This window comes from Neoarius graeffei, chromosome 3, assembly GCF_027579695.1.
Source record: "Neoarius graeffei isolate fNeoGra1 chromosome 3, fNeoGra1.pri, whole genome shotgun sequence".
Classification (NCBI taxonomy): Eukaryota; Metazoa; Chordata; class Actinopteri; order Siluriformes; family Ariidae; genus Neoarius; species Neoarius graeffei.
Window position 1 is genome coordinate 83,506,388 of NC_083571.1, and position 13,942 is coordinate 83,520,329.

A 13,942-nucleotide genomic window follows, 5' to 3' on the forward strand; every position below is an offset into this window, starting at 1 on the left:
CCAGAGGAGTGGTATCGTCGAGGACAACCTCACTTGGTCTTAATTGTCCAGTTTAGGCGTGGCTGTGTCTCCTGTAGCCTTAGATTCCTGTTCTTGGTTGATGGGAGTAGAACCTGTTGTGATCCTCTGCTGTTCTAGTCCACCTGCCTCGAGTCAATATGTCGTGCATTCTGAGATGCTTTTCTGTTCACCACGGCTGTAGAGTGGCTATTTGAGTAACCCTAGCCTTCGTCAGCCAGTCTGTCCACTTCTTCTCTGACCTCTCTCAACAAGGTCTTTCCTCCTGCAGAACTGGATGTTTGTCTTTTGTACCTTTTTTGCATTCCTCTGCTGCCACGTGATTGGCTGATTGGTTTGGATGCAGTTATACAAGTGTTTGTAGTCCTGTGGTTGGTAAATGTGTATATTTTACCCTGGAATGTTCATGTGGTGTATCGAGGTTATTATGGACCTTCAGTTATTTTCAAAGGTGTTAAGATGGAAATCGGTAGTCAGAAATAAAGCCACCAACCTGTGCTAATCCATGTCACTTAATCTATAGCTATCTATCAAGCGATCTATAAGCAAGAAAGCAATACAAACGATGTCCCCTTGATGGTACCAGATAAGTGCTATGGATAAGCACAGGTTGGTGCCTTTATTTCTGAGCATGCTTTAGATGGTTTGAGGGCCATGATTCCATTCTGTATGCTGATGCATTTCCTTTTAAATAAGGAACTCGGAGAGCAAGTGTGTCGGAGGGCTCGAATGATTTCCAGAACATCCAGGAGTGTTCAGCAAACACCACACCTCCTGTGGAATCTAGGGAACGTCAGGAATTGTTGGGAATCCAGCTGAAGGTATACAAAGAGCTTCCGATATTGTCGTGTTGTGTGTCAAGTTTGTCAGAACTGTCCAAGCACCAGGTTTTCTGTAAAATAAAAATAAAAAATTGCAGGTGGTGAGCAGGAAGATGTAGTGACAGTATTTGCAAATGGACTTTGTACCGTGATGTTGGTTGAAATGTCTTGGGTTGGGAACTTGTAGGGTTTGGCTACCAACATGCTTCCTGGAGCTTTTTGACGGCAGGATCATCTTTGTCTGATAAAGTGGTGTGTCTGTGTCTCTCTCTCTCTCTCTCTCTCTCTCTCTCCCCCCCCCCCCCCCCCACTAGCTTGGGGGTAAGTCACACCATTCTCCTTGGAGTATCACTCCTCCCTCCTGCATTTGGCCATATGGAGACAGTAAACTTGGACTGTCCTTGTGCTGTCGTCTTCCTGTTTTAACTTTCCCACTAATCTCAGTTTCTACTGCTGCATTTGACTTGCCTTGTAACTGGGACGTCGGATCTTCCCAACACCATCCTGAACTCGTGATTTAGGAATTGCAGAGATCCGTAAATTCTGCTTTATACTTTATCCATCCACTTCTACTACTAGGGCGTCGTGGGGAGGTGGAGATGTCAGTCCTTTGCTGGTCGGTTTCCGTACAGATCCGTCCATCTTCCTCTTTTTTTTTTTGTCTTTGAGCAAAAGTTTATCTGCTGCCAGCTTGCTGGGCCTGTTGCAGATTCACCAGAGCCCCATTTGCCAGCCGAACTGTTTCCACCTCCCATGACGTGGACGAGGGGTTGGGTTTTGGGCGCTTACGGCCAAACCACTCTGACACCTGATCCCGTCTGCTTTATGAAACCCCTTATTCTGCTTTAAAAATGGCCGATTCTACTTTAAAAATGGCCAATTCTGCTTTTACTTTTTCCGTTTTATTAAAAAAAAAAAAGCTCAAGTAAGAAAATACTAGCAAACATGAATAAATTTTAAATTTTTATTGAAACAAAAACAACTCTTAGAACTTATGGCCAGCTTAGCTGGAGGAGGTTATGTTTTCGGCTCAGTTTGTTTGCTTTTCTCAACGTAACTCAAAGTAGTGAATGAAATTTGGTGAACAGCTTTAATATTATCCTAGGTCCAAGTGATTTTGATTTTGATGTTGACATGATGTGGCTTTCTGTCTGGCAAGGCACGCTGCAGTATAGATGCGAGTGGGGAGTCAAACTCTCACGGTTACTAGAGGACTAGCCCCCCCACTGTAACCCTAGCTATGTAATAGGCGAAAGGCCGATGGCTACGGAAACCGGGATCGGTGCCGCCCTATGCGCCACATGGCGTGGGAAGGACTTTGATGATGCAGACTTGGTGGAGGTATACACTCTACTGTGTGCCCTTCTAGTTTAGCCATAGTTTCCTGATAGGCCAGTATTCTTCAAATTCAGGAGGCTAACGATCCAGCAGTCAACACCAGTTTTCCTTTTCTCATCCAACAACCAAATTTTTTTTTTTTTTTTGTCGAGCTACATTTAAACATAATGTGCTTCATGTGGCGGTTGTAACTGGAGGGTTCTGCTCATTCTAAATCCCACTGCTGAGGAACGATCTGGTTTTAAAAAAAAATTATTCTCAGTCGTTTAATTTGCGTGTATGGTTGACGGAGGCTCTTTTCAGGATCATAAACATGTAGGTACATGAACATACTGGTGAAACCAGTAGAACCTTTACTCAGAACCCTTAGATCAGTATAGGAATGACAATCATGATGGTTGTCCCAGCAACCTCACAAACTATGGGTTTCATACCATGAACGATCTTGGTCTACTTTGAATTGTATGGCTAGAACAATTCAACATGAATATCTTTAATCAGTACACAAATAACATGAGATCATACAAGAGAACATCATGGCATTTTGATTCAAACCCAACTAAAAACACTGAAAAAAATTGTTTCGTATCACGGATTGTCGTCTTAAACGTTTTGCCCTTGTTGCTGACATATTTTGTGACTTGATGTGATCTTTCATGGCTTCCCCCCCCCCAGGTGAGGCACACCTTGCATGCTTAACAGAAAAGCTTCTGGCCAGAAACAAAAGGTTTCACCTTTGAACTCCACCACTCTTGCCTCTGTGTTAGCTGCCGATTTACCCATTTTCATAGATTTTGGCTTGTTGGCCATGTTTATTTACATTCATCAGCTGATGGATGCGAGCGGGGATGATCGGGTGACGTGGCAGCGATGCCAACGCCACCTAGGTCCGGTGCCTCGAACTACGTGTAAGAATGTACCTCCTTTTTCACCTGCAAGCGAGGGATCTGGGTGCTATGACTCGAATGAGTAGAAATACACGTGCGTACCTCCTTTTTGACCTGCGTGTCATGCTCCACACTGGTTTATGGCGGATACCGACTCGAATGAGAAGAAATAAACATGTAATCCACAGAAATATGGCCGTATTTCCGTGTTGCTTTTAGAAAAAAAGCAAGATTCTGCTTTTCCGCATCGCTTTTATCCACATTTCTATCGATTCGGCGAAATTTACCGCTTTGCGGAACCTACGGATCCCTGGAATTGGTCAGTTTTTGGGAAATACGAGTTACAAACTCTTGTTGATTGCATCTTTTATTCCTCGACCCATTGGTGCACACCATGGAAATCTTGGCATCTGGGTCAATCAGATTCTGTCCAGACTAGTTTTTACCTCCACCAGCTTAGTTGGAGGAGGTTATTTATTTGTTTCCACCTCCTATGTTTGTCTGCTTTTCCCAACGTAACACAAAAAGTAGTGAATGGATTTTGATGAAATTTGGTGGACAGCTGTAATATTATCCTAGGTCCAAGTGATTTTGATGTTATGTGGCTTGGTGGAGATGTACACTCTACTGTGTGCTCTTTTACAGTAGTTTAGCTATAGTTTTCTGATTGACCAGTCACGATCCAGCAGTCAACACCAGTTTTCCTTCTCATCCAACGACCAAATTTTTTTTTTTTTGGCAGAACTATATTTAAATAGCCTAGTAAGCTAGACCCACCTGCCTAGCGGCCAAAAATATTTTTGCCTAGCGAGTGGGTCTAGCCTCGCACCATATAAACAAAAGCACCCCGGGCATCAAATCGTGCCCGCCAATCACAACGCAAGGTTTTTGTTTGGATTCTTTGGGCGGGCTTTTGCAGGAGTGACGACAAAGCTGCGCGACGCTGGAGAAAGCGCGGCAGGAAAGATGGCTACGGCTAGTAAACAGCGCGCGTTTGACTCCGCTTTGGAATCAGTTTTAGAAGAATTAGACTTGGAGTTTTCGTTGAAACATGAGCAGGAAGAGGCTCTCCGCTCATTCCTTTTCAAGAAGGACGTTTTCACTGTTTTGCCGACCGGCTGTGGCAAAAGTCTGATCTACCAGCTGGCTCCGCTCGTAGCCAAAAGGATGGGGCTAGTTTGTGCAGTACGAAGAATTAATAAACAGCTTTGAAACATTACTTTTTGATTGTTTCTTATTTTCCCGTTATTTTAAATTTAAGGGAAATTATTTCACCAAACACCACTAAATAAAAACTCTCAAAAACAGTTTAAGCAAACCCTTGAAAAACACTTGGAAAAAAATGTGTATGTGGTACAGACTCCAAACTTGTGGTCATAATCTCCAAACTTCTTAATATCTAGAACCTGTTTATTAATTAATACGCATTTTGAAAAATTATTTATTTCAAGGCCTCCCCCACTGCTTTCTGTCGCTCTGACTACGTCACAGTCACTGTTGCGCTGATTGGTCAGAGCGTTGGCCTATACGCACAGAGACAGTTTGAAAGACAGCGGTTTGTTCCTCCTACCCGCTTCGGAAATGTCTACGGATCGAGGCCAGACTAAATATTCACATTTAGTCTGGCTTGCCAGGCTAATATTTGAACACCACGCGCTTCATGTTGTAGGTTGTAACTGGAGGGTTCTGCTCCTTCTAAATCCCATTGCTGAGGAACAACCTGGCTGTTGGTTAAAATAAATTCTTGGTTGTTTAATTTGCTTGCACCGTTGACAGATGGTCTTTTCAGAATCATAAACATGTAGGTACGTGAACATACTGGTGAAACCAAGCAAAATAATTGCTCCTGGAACTTTCTTGTTAGCAAAACATGCAGTCGAACAGAGAGAGAAAATAACGACATTAGCCATATTCGAATGGCTTTTATGTGAGGAGCTCCACCACTGAAATGTTGTTGGTTGACTGACTGACTACATTAGTTTTGTAAGGTTAAGGATTTAATAAACGATTTTGTGTTTCCGTTAGTCAGTGTCTATGCACAATAGTTTTAAGTCTAAGTATTTTTGCCTCGGTTTCTGGGCTACCAAAGAAATGGGACTGGGCGAGAACACTGGAGTGTACTTGGTTGATGGGCTAGCTCATGAATTTATCATCGGTGTTGCTGATGTAACAGCTTTGCAGCTCGATTTGGAGACTTTTTGACCTTCTCGGGTGACCGAAAAGGTTATCTAGCAACAAATTTGGAGACTTCTCGCATCGTTGGCAATCTGCCTTGCTGTTGTCGAGCAACTGTGAAAATCACCTTTCACCGATTTTTGTGAATGATGCAGTCTAGCGACTTTTAGCAATGTTTCAGAGAACCGATAGTGACTTGATGAGGCCCCCCCCCCCCCGGGCGACACTGTTTATTATTTGTTCACTTCTGCTTGCTGCTTTTCCATTCTAGCTTTTCAGCACCCTGATGCTGAATATAAGGAAAGAAAATGTATCCGATATCTTTTTCTCCCCCCATATCCATTCCTCCTTCGCTGTGGTGTAGTGGTTAGCACTGTCTCCTCACAGCAAGAAGGTTCTGGGTTTGAGCCCAGTGGCCGACAGGGGTCTTTCTGTGCGGAGTTTGCATGTTCTCCCCGTGTCTGCGTGGGTTTCCTCCGGGTGCTCCGGTTTCCCCCACAGTCCAAAGGCATGTGCTTAGGGTGACATGGGGCGGCCTTGGGCTGAAGTGCCGTTGAGCAAGGCGCCTGGGCGCTGTAGCATAGCTGTCCGCTGTTCTGGGTGTGTGCGCGCGCGTGCTCGTTGCTCACTTGTGTGTTCACTGCTTCAAATGGGTTAAATGCAGAGGATGAATTTCACTGTGCTTGAGCGTGCATGTTGACATGTGCTGTGTTCACACTTGTACCGGTACGAAAGTGGTATAACTGTATCGATACAAAGTATACCGGTACAGTTTAGTGCATCTGTCCACACTAGCGAGAAATGTTTGCGGTTTTCTTTCACGGAAGCTGAAATGCATGTGCGCGAAATGTTTCCGTGGTTACCGAGTAACTTCCTTCCGAGAATATGGCAGATGAAACAACGTGTGTGTGCTTTTTGTTGTTAATGTACAGTCTGTATTTCTGGTGGTCATTTATTCAGTCGAATCGTATAAAACGCGCGAGGCAGTTGAGAAAGAAACAAAGAAAACGAATCTCCCTTTCTCCCCCCTCACTTTCTCCTTCCCTTCTCTTTCCCTCCCTTTCTTCCTCTTTCCTTCTCTTCCCCTCCCTTTCTCTCCCTTTTCCCCTCTTCCTCCCTCTTTCCCTCCCTCTCCCTTTCTCCCCCCTTTCTTTGCTCCATGTAGCTCCACGGTCATTTTGAGCCATTTTGACGTTTTATTTACAGCTGAAAAGCGCGTGCGTATTGTATTGTATGAATAACCCGGAAGACGTAGGAATGGTTCATTGCGCTTGCACATTGTATCGATACAGAACCTCTTCATCTGTCCACACTACAGCAAAGCGCTACAGTACCGATACTGTACCGGTATGAAACCCATACATTTGTGGGTTTCGTACCGATACAGTTGTACCGCTACAGTACCGGTATAGTTACTAGTGTGGACAGGTGTTGCGGTACAAAAGTAGTTTCGTATCGGTACAAAATCCCTAGTGTGGACAGGGTAAAAGGCTGCTGCTTCTGTGTGTGTGTGTGTTTTGTAGTTGAGCTGTGCTCTCTCGCTGTGTTTTATGAGACATCTGTCAGCACTCTACTTGGAGCCATAGAAGCAACAAATTAAAGACCTTTTGCTTCTCAAAAACTAACTGTGGAAAGTCCCAAGCTTTTGTCTTTCACAACAGTCAGAAGACTTTAAGCTACAAGTTAATTGAAGTCTCTGAACACTGATTCTCTTTAAATACCTCTATTGTGCCGAGTTAAAAGAGAAAAGTGTCTCTAACTGAACTAGTTCAGCTGTTTGAATAAACTATTAAATTCTCAGTGACGCACTGCATGCAGAGGAGACAGTTTGAGACATGCAGTCTTGTCTTGGCCCTGGTTCATTCGCACGTTTCCGTGGGTGGACACTTGGGATGGTTTCATTTCAAAAAATGACTTTTCAGAACTTCAGAATGCTGGAAGTTTAAGTGGACCCTACAGTATGTGTTGTGACCTTGTACTACTGAAAATGGTAGCGTTGACGCAAGAATGTTGATGGAGCATCTTCTGAGATGTATAACTTCGGAAAAGTTGATGTTCGGTTCCTGAATTTCAGTGCCGGATCACCGGTATTGTGTACATTTTAATTAAGATGAAAAAACAGAAATCTGGAGTGTGCATAGGTATTGTGTTGGTGCACAGCAATCTTCAAGTTATGCCACAGATTCTCAGTTGATTTGAGGTCTGGGCTTTGATTAGGCCATTCCAAGACATATTTAAATGTTTCCTTTAAACCACTCCAGTGTAGTTTTAGCAGTATGTTTAGGGTCATTGTCCTGCTGGACCATGAACCTTCATCCCAGTCTGAAACCTCTGGCTGACTCAAGCAGGTGTTCCTCCAGAATTGCCCTGTATTTAGTGCCATCCATCCTTCCTTCAGTCCTGACCAGGTTTCCTGTCTCTGCAGATGAAAAACATCCCCACTGCATGATGCCGCCACCACCATGCTTCATTGTAGGGATGGGTGTTCTCAGGGTGTTGGGTTTGCGCCACACGTGGTGTTTCCTATGATTGCCAAAAAGATCAATTTTTGTCTCATTTGACCAGAGAATCATCTTCCATGTATTTGGGGAGTCTGCCACATGCTGTTGGGCAAACTCTAAATGTGATATATATTTTTTTAAAGCAATGGCTTTTTTCTGGCCACTCTTCCATAAAGCTCCACTCTGTGGAGTGTATGGCTTAAAGTGGCCTTATGGATAGATGCTCCCATCTCCACTGTGGATCTTTGCAGCTCCTTCAGTGTTATCGTTGGTGTCTTTGTTGCATCTCTGATTTAATGCCCTCCTTGTCCGGTCTGTGGATTTGGTGGGCAGCCTTCTCTTGTCAGGTTTGTAGTGTTGAGACACATTCTTTCCATTTTGCTATAATGGATTTAATGGTACTCCATGGGATATTCAAAGTTTTGGGGATTTTTCTTTTTTTTTTTTTTTTTAAATAACCCACCCCTGAGGCCATTATTAAAAAATGTTCTGTTTCTGGTCCACCGGCCGGGTGAGTGCCGTTTGTGCGGTTGAAATTTTTTTTTTTAACGCTGGTTTTTCGACATTTTTTTTTTTTTGGGGTTCGTAAATCTAAAATCGAACTTGACATTTCCGCATTCCCAGGGCTTTCCACTAAGGCTCATACTAGCCAGCCGGGCGGGGGGGTAGTAAACACAAAATAAACTCCTGTGCACTCAGTTCCCAGGATTAAATGTATTTTCCACAGACCATTTATTTATTCACTTTACTCAAATACAAAGTAAAATGGCAGTAAATCTTTTCTTTTCTTGCATATTGCATCATGAGGCGTTCCTGGCTTGTAAATCTCTTATTTTCGGTGCATGACACATTCACGCAGCTGAGCATGCTATGAATTAACGACGCCAACAGTCTGCAGTGGGGCGACACAATTACACACTCAGCGAACATTTCTCCATTTGTGTATGAAAATACACTCCAACCACTCAGTTTGGTTTCATTTACAACCAGCGGTGTCTTTTGATGCCAGCACGTAATTGAACGAGAGAAGACTGGTTTACCGGAGACAAAATAAGCGCTATCTCTGCTTCTGTTCCCTCCGACACACTACTGCCTCCGCCGAGTGCGCGCGCACTCTGAACTGAATCAGCTCTGCACATGCACCGTGCGGCACAAAAGAATGGCAGCTGCCATGAAGGAAGGAGATCCGGAGTTTTCAAACATATTTGCTTAAGTGTGAAATCGCAAAATGGTATTCTAGCGAACAACAAAATAGTAAAGATTCAGAAAAACAAATCATTCAGTGATCATTTTAATAGTGTAATTTCATCCGAACTAGGCCTAACGGTCGATTTAGAACTACAAAAAGTCCGTGTGTCGGACATTTTAAGTACCTTTGTAAAAGTTTTGCAAATGTTGCAGTCAGCATTTAAAATGCTAACTTAGTTTTTGTACAAGTTTCAGTTGATTTAAACTGTCATTTTATTAAACGTGTCTGCTTTTGTAATAAAGTACTGAAAGAAAAAGCAAACACAGCATTGCGATTTCTTATATGAGTGATTCCATGCTTATGGGTACTGAAATGGGGACATGAACTTATTTTTAAAAATTCACCTAAAACCATTTCTTTTTTTACCATCAGGTCACAAAACATGTAATCTTTAATGAATGATATGTTAAAAGATAACTTTAATTTTCTGAGATCTAATAAAAACATTTATATGCCAAAGTCAGAACGTAACAGAAGTGTTGTAGACATGTATATTCTCAATTTTAACAATGTAGAATTACTTTTTGAAACATAGGAAGGTGATGTTTTAGCAAATATAATTAATAAACATGTGTAGTAGAATAAACATACACATTCTTTCAATAAGATTAACATGGTATATAGCTAGATTGTAATTAATTTGTAACAGACGCGAGATGGACAGTCGTAACAGAAGTAATGTAACCGACATCATTTTGGAACTCATAGGCTTGACTTTGGCATATAAATATGTTTTTATTGCATCTCAGAAAATTAAAGTTATCTTTTAACATATCATTCATTAAAGATTACATGTTTTGTGACCTGATGGTAAAAAAAAGAAATGCTTTTAGGTGAATAAGTTCATGTCCCCATTTCAGTACCCATAAGTGTGGAATCACACTCTTTCTCTCTCTCTCTCTCATTCATATATATATATATATATATATATATATATATATATATATATATATATATATATATATATATATAAAATCCCTCCCGACTGAAAATTTTTTGCTCACCCGGTGGACAGGAAACGGATTTTTTTTTTTTAAGGATGGCCTGATCTATACTTCTCACAACTTTATGAAGTGAATTGGTTGGACCAGCTCTTATATAGGGGGTGAATACTTATGCATACTCCAGATTTCTGTGTTTTTTTCCCATCTTAATTATTGTTTGTGTCACAATAAAACAATAATGTGCATCTTTAAAGTGGTAGGCATGTTGTATGTCAAATGGTGCTAACCCCCCAAAAATCAACTTTAATTCCAGCTTATAATGCGACAAAACAGGACAAACACCAAGGGGGATGAATACTTTTGCAAGGCACTGTAAATTCAAATAAATACTTAAATAATTTGTGTCCCACGTGTTCACATGCTGGAGTTTCACAGCCATTTCTATCTTTCCCATTTCTCTGTGCTGAACTGTAATTCGATGTCCTATGAAGTGTAGAGAAAACAGCCCCAGATTTCTAAAGATCAACCATGATTCTGAAGGTAATACAGAGGTGAAGCTGAGCAAAGACGAGTTCAAGGCTAGTTGGCTTAAAATATATCTAGCAATAAACAAGACAAAGCTACAGGCCTACTTGTGGCTGTCAGGCTGTCCAACTTTGGGGTTACATGATAAAGGATGCACTTCTGCACACGGTCCTTGTGTTCAGGCATTTTCAATGATGAGACTTGGACTTCAGCCAAGTACCAGAGAGGCTGTGAGAGAATTGATCCACCGCAGCCTTGTGGAAATGCAGTTCTGAAGACTGCCGAGTCCTCTGAGAATTTCTGTCTCTGTGGTGTGGAGATGCTTGAAACCCTGCGGAAGGATTTCTCATCGAATGTAAGGAAAGCCGGTCAGAATTCACAATGCTGACTCAATTCCAGTGATTCGTACGTTTCGCGTTTCATTTCAGCGGTGTGCAACGACAGTGTCAAATGAACATCGCGATTGTAATTATTGAAACGGAGACACTCGGACAATTCAGACCGAGGGTGTATCATGTGGATTCAGCGCACACAGCCATATTTGATGTTTCCTCGGGGTGCAACAACTTGATGATTTGCAGCAATGCGCCAATTTCAAAACTGTGAGAGAGAGAGAGAGAGATTTTATATAATATATAGTGGTAGCACCACAGATGTATGCAGTGCGGGGCTATATAAAATATGGTGCCGCACCATATCTCTGCGGTGCGGCACCGTAAGGGAGAAGTTTAAATTCGTTTATTTGGTCGGCTTCACACGGAGGGGGTCGGGAATCACAGGAAGTACAAGACTGTCTACACAAGGTGAAGGTGCATGTTATATGAACCCATGTACACACCAGCAAGGAGATATCTTTGATTATAGACGGCTAAAGACACTCGATAAGATATATTTGGCTATAAAAATGGATTTGAATCAGGAAACCAGCTCGGGTTATCCAGAGCCTGCCATGGATCATCGGAGCAATGAAACACGAGTCATTTACGTATACGTGTTGGTCATTTCAGATCTGTGTACATAGTAGCGAGGGCTTAGCCAGAAATGAAAAGTGGGGAGTCACAAACAATTGGCGTCAGCGCGCCTTTATTTATTCATTTTATTTTTTTTTAAATTAACTTTTCTGAAACAGTAACATCAACACTATTAAAATGAGTTCCATACAAATGTTTCTATTTAAAAAAAAAAAAAATCTAGCTTACTAACACTACGTTCACATTGCAGGCTGAAGTGACTCAAATCCGATTTTTTCGCCCATATGTGACCTGTATCTGATCTTTTATTGACAATATGAACGAGACAGATCCGATTTTTTTCAAATCCGAACCAGGCCGTTTGGATATGTGGTCCTAATTCCGATTCCTATCCGATCTTTTCATATGCGACTTCAATCTGAACCGCCAGGTCGCATTCATCCGACTTACACATCATCAACAAGCCACAAACGTCACTATTCTGCGCTGAAGTAGGCAGCGGGTCTCTCAAAAAAAGTTACAACAACATGGCTTTGATATTCCTTTGAACGGAGGTTGCAGTCACTACCCTGCAGAACGCCTGAGCCAAAACCCTTGCCCTCTTCCTTCTCAACCTCCTCCTTAACATCAGGCTATTGTGCATGTTCTGGCTCCGTCGCAACAACAACTGCATCATCGCCAGGTACTCCATGCTGGCTACTGTCATACACAGGAAACTTTAGGTTACTTCTGTAAACGCTGGCCATGCTCACTGCGTGTGACGTCGTCGTATCCTGCAATGCGCATGCGGAACACTTTTAGGTCGCTTTTCGTTCATACTGAGGATCACATACAAGTCGCATATATTTGTTAATGTGAACGACCTCACAAAAAAATCGGAATTGAGCATTAAGCCTTGCAGTGTGAACGTAGTGTTAGAACATCTGTCAACATGCATTTCAAAATGGAAGCATCAGTAAAAACATGAAATGAATTATACAGTGAAAACAAAAATCTAATTTTACCATACGTATTTTCATGCTAGTTTCAGAAACGGCCTCATCTGTTTTCTCTTCTTTGGAATTGAAGTTCTCCTCTCTCCTCTCCTCTCTTCTCCTCTCTTCTCTTCTCTTCTCCTCTCTTTTCTCTTCTCTTTTCTCTTCTCTTTTCTCTTCTCTTCTCTTCTCTTCTCTTCTCTTCTCTTCTCTTCTCTTCTCTTCTCTTCTCTTCTCTTCTCTTCTCTTCTCTTCTCTTCTCTTCTCTTCTCTTCTCTTCTCTTCTCTTCTCTTCTCTTCTCTTCTCTTCTCTTCTCTTCTCTTCTCTTCTCTTCTCTTCTCTTCTCTTCTCTTCTCTTCTCTTCTCTTCTCTTCTCTTCTCTTCTCTTCTCTTCTCTTCTCTTCTCTTCTCTTCTCTTCTCTTCTCTTCTCTTCTCTTGGGTTTTATTTATTTATTTTTCCTTTGGAGGCTGCTCTTGTTCCACTTCGCTCTCTGACACTGACGTCAATTCACATGTTGGTGATTGTACAGGATCCTCATGTGAAACAGAAGCAGTTTCTTTCAACGAGGCAAAAAAAAAATTGTGATTTTCGCCATCGTCTGCTATCTTTTTGGGAATAGCTTGAAACGAAACCGACTTTTCAGCTGTTCTCTGATGCGAATGCACTCTGCGCTGGTCACATGATACAGTTGACCAATGAGAGATCTGTGTTTCGGCAGTCGGCCTTTTCCATAACCACTCGTTGTCAAATCTCCATAATGTTCCCATGGAAATGAAAATATACGATGGGTCAGAGAGTAAATGCTTAAAATAGTGACGGGCAGGAAAAAAAAATTCCTGTCTTGTCACGTTTTTGCCCGTCACACACTGGCAACTGCTCATCACAATGACGGGTTGACGGGTCTCTGGCTAAGCCCTTGCATAGTAGAGCCACAAACTGCATGTAAACTGTCTATAGCATTTTGGGACCCTTTTTAATGGCCTTCTGACTGTTGGAACAACAATATTTTGTTTGCTAATGTGTGTAATGGCGAGGTCTGAATGTTACACCAGTGGGGTGTGTGTGTCTCATCTCATTATCTCTAGCTCATTATCTCTATCTATGCTTTTTGTGATGTGAAAAAAAAAAATGAATATTCCAGCAAGGTGATTTGGCTGTAACTCTGGGGGAGTCTTTCTCAACATCATTCACAAATGAATGGTAGACCTACCTCAGACTCTGACCAAAACTAGTCTTGGGCTACTAAATCATATATATTGCAGAATGCAGTGGGATCAAATATCAAAATATTGACTTCTGAGTAGAAAATGTATCATATGGTGTGGAAGCCTGAGGTGTATGCCTAATAGTGTTCATCTCATCTCATCTGTAGCCGCTTTATCCTGTTCTACAGGGTCGCAGGCAAGCTGGAGCCTATCCCAGCTGACTACGGGCGAAAGGCGGGGTACACCCTGGACAAGTTGCCAGGTCATCATAGGGCTGACACATAGGCTACATCCACACGACAACGGGAACGAGATTTTATTTAAAAAAAAA

The 13,942-nt window shown here is 42.1% G+C and overlaps 1 protein-coding gene across 3 annotated transcripts in view; it reads left to right on the top strand.

Annotated features, from left to right (window-relative positions):
• The window catches only part of ralgps2 (Ral GEF with PH domain and SH3 binding motif 2), a 306,158-nt gene that overhangs the window by 32,957 nt on the left and 259,259 nt on the right, over window positions 1–13,942 (top strand). The gene's annotated exons all lie outside the window — the stretch shown is intronic.